Source organism: Aptenodytes forsteri, unplaced genomic scaffold (genome assembly GCF_000699145.1).
Source record: "Aptenodytes forsteri isolate BGI_AS27 unplaced genomic scaffold, ASM69914v1 Scaffold255, whole genome shotgun sequence".
Lineage (NCBI taxonomy): Eukaryota > Metazoa > Chordata > Aves > Sphenisciformes > Spheniscidae > Aptenodytes > Aptenodytes forsteri.
The window spans coordinates 4,680,410-4,682,717 of NW_008794888.1; the positions used below are offsets into that span (position 1 = coordinate 4,680,410).

At 68.5% G+C, this 2,308-nt stretch overlaps 1 protein-coding gene across 1 annotated transcript in view; it reads left to right on the plus strand.

The window, feature by feature from the left end:
* Positions 1-343: 343 nt before the first annotated feature.
* TNS1 (tensin 1) overlaps positions 344-2,308 on the plus strand; it is a 64,476-nt gene continuing 62,511 nt past the window's right edge. Inside the window, exon 1 of the mRNA XM_009274960.2 lies at positions 344-366. The gene's annotated coding sequence lies outside the window, so the exon portion shown is untranslated. The remainder of the gene's footprint in view (positions 367-2,308) is intronic.

The following is a 2,308-nucleotide window of genomic DNA, read 5'->3' on the forward strand; positions in this document are numbered from 1 at the left end:
TTGCACGCGTGCACGCTCCCCGGCATGTTGGCACCGGTGGGGGCGGCTTGTGTGCGTGGGTGTGTGCCTGAGTGCCGCATGCATGTGCACGTGGTGCTGTGCTGTGCTGGTGCCACCCGGAGTGTGCATGCGTGTATGCAAGGCATGGGCATCCATGTGCGTGTGCATGTCCCGGCAGCCTGCGCCCAGTGCCAAGGTGCTCCATGCCCTGCAGTGTGGGGTGCCACCCCCCCGGTCCTGCCCTACACGTGGGGTGCCCACGGGCTGCCCCCTGGCAATGCCCCCTCTCCTGCCCCCACTAACCCTCTCTCCCCTCTCCCTCCCGCAGGCTGCAAGCTCTCCTGCCACACCAAGTGCCAAGCCAAGGTAAGGCCGGCACCCGGATGCGTGCCCATACCTGCCCGGGGGGCACCGGGGTCTTGGAGGGGGGATGCCACAGTCCATGCCAGCTGACCCCACCGGATGGGTACCCAGATGGGCTGGTGGCTGTGGGCTGGTTGTGGTGGCACTCGTGTCACCGGTGGGTGAGGCTGGCAGTGCCAACCTGCTGCCTGGCCCCTGACAGCACATGCCTGTCCGGGTACGGGCTGGGTTTTGGGGTGCAGCCCTGCTCACAGGGGGCCGGCAGGGATCTGTGCTCCGGCGCCTGGAGCGGGGTGCCCTTTGCCAGGGTGAGTGCTGCTGCACGTGGATGCCATGCGCCACGGCCAAGCGCTGCCAGCGGCACACACGTAGGCTGAGCACCTCTTCTGATACCCAGCGCCGCCGGGGGCGGATCTCGCTGGCAGGAGGGAGTGGAGCTGAGGATGCCCGGTGGTGATGTCCGTCTGTCTGGCTGCCGTGCCGGCAGAGGGGGACCCTACAGCAACTCAGGTTCTCCAGGGAGCTGGAGGTGGGCACAGCGCCCGCTGCCGCGCTGCCGGGGCAGGGGAGGCTGCGCGTTCCTGAATCCCTGGGGAGGCACGTGTGCCAGCCGGCTCTGGGGCTGGCATCTCGGGCGGGAAGAGGCTGGCGCGCCCCGGGCGGGCAGCGTAGGCTGGGACGTGCCCATGCCCGTGCCCATGCCCGTGCCCAGCCGGGCAGGGAGGGAGAGGAAAAGCCCGGGGGGGGGGCCCTGTGCTGGGGGCTGGGCACGCGTCGGGCTTCGCAGGGTGCCGCGGCGTGGGTGGTGGCGCGGGGCAGGCGCCGGGAGCAGCCCTGGCACTGAGCCCCGGCTGGGGTGTTGGAGGAGGTGGGGGCTGTGGGGGCACCCTGGGGACGTGCCTGGCACCCTGGGCCCTGAGCGGGCAGGGCAGAGGTGGCCAGGAGTCTCGGCGGGGCTGTGCCACCCTGAGGATCCCGTGCCATCCTAGGAAACCCTGTTCCACCCTGGGGAACCCTTGGGGACCCTCTGCCATCCCAGGACCCTCTGCCAGCCTCGGGACCCTGTGCCACCCTGGGGACCCTGTGCCAAAGATGCCTGGGGGCTGAGGCCAGAGGAGGTGGCTTTGCCTCGATGCTGGGGTGCCGCAGGGAGAGGTGAGGGCGGTGTGGGGTGAGGGGATGCCCGCAGTACGGCAGGCAGTGGCGGGGAGCATCTGCCAGTGGTTTCCAGGCAGGAGGGAGTGTCGGGAAGTGCGTGCGTCTGGGTGTGTGCCCGGTGGGGATTCTCTGAAGTCTGATATGGGGTTGTGCACCAAGAGGGGGTCATACCAGGGTCCCAGCATCTGGGTAGCCTGTGCACAGGGGCAGCCTGTGGCTCGGTCCCGTGGCCGACTGAGTTTCATTAGCCTCCGTCACCCTTCCCATGCTCACTGGAAGGTGGAGCCCCCTCGGTGGGGCTGGCTAGCCAAGGGGCGTGCTGCTGGGGGGGTGCATGCATGGGGCCAGGGCCAGGGGCCTTCTGCAGAGCTCCTTTGGGCCAGCGCCCAGGGAGGGGCTCCTCCAGCCGGGCAAGCGGCCAGCTGACTCACATGCCGGCTTGTTATTGTAGGGTCTCCGGGGAGGGCACATGTGGGGAAGGGGCTTGGCACAGAGCAAAAACGGCCTCTTGTCTACCTGAAGCCCCTCACGTTTAACCCCTGCACCCCCAGGATACTTTGGAGAGGGAAGATGGGCTCACCCCCAAAGTGCTGGCAACTGCACCCCCCAACGCTTCCTCCTCCTGCCCTGGAGATGCTGCTGAGGTCCCAGTGTGCCCCCTCTGGTGGTTCCTGGCCCTGGAGCCTGTCCCACCATGCCATTGGCAGCATCTTCCCCTTGGTCCTCATATTTACCCCCTTGGGACCTGCCCCGATCCCTTGTTCTGCCCCCCCCGGCTGGCTCCCGG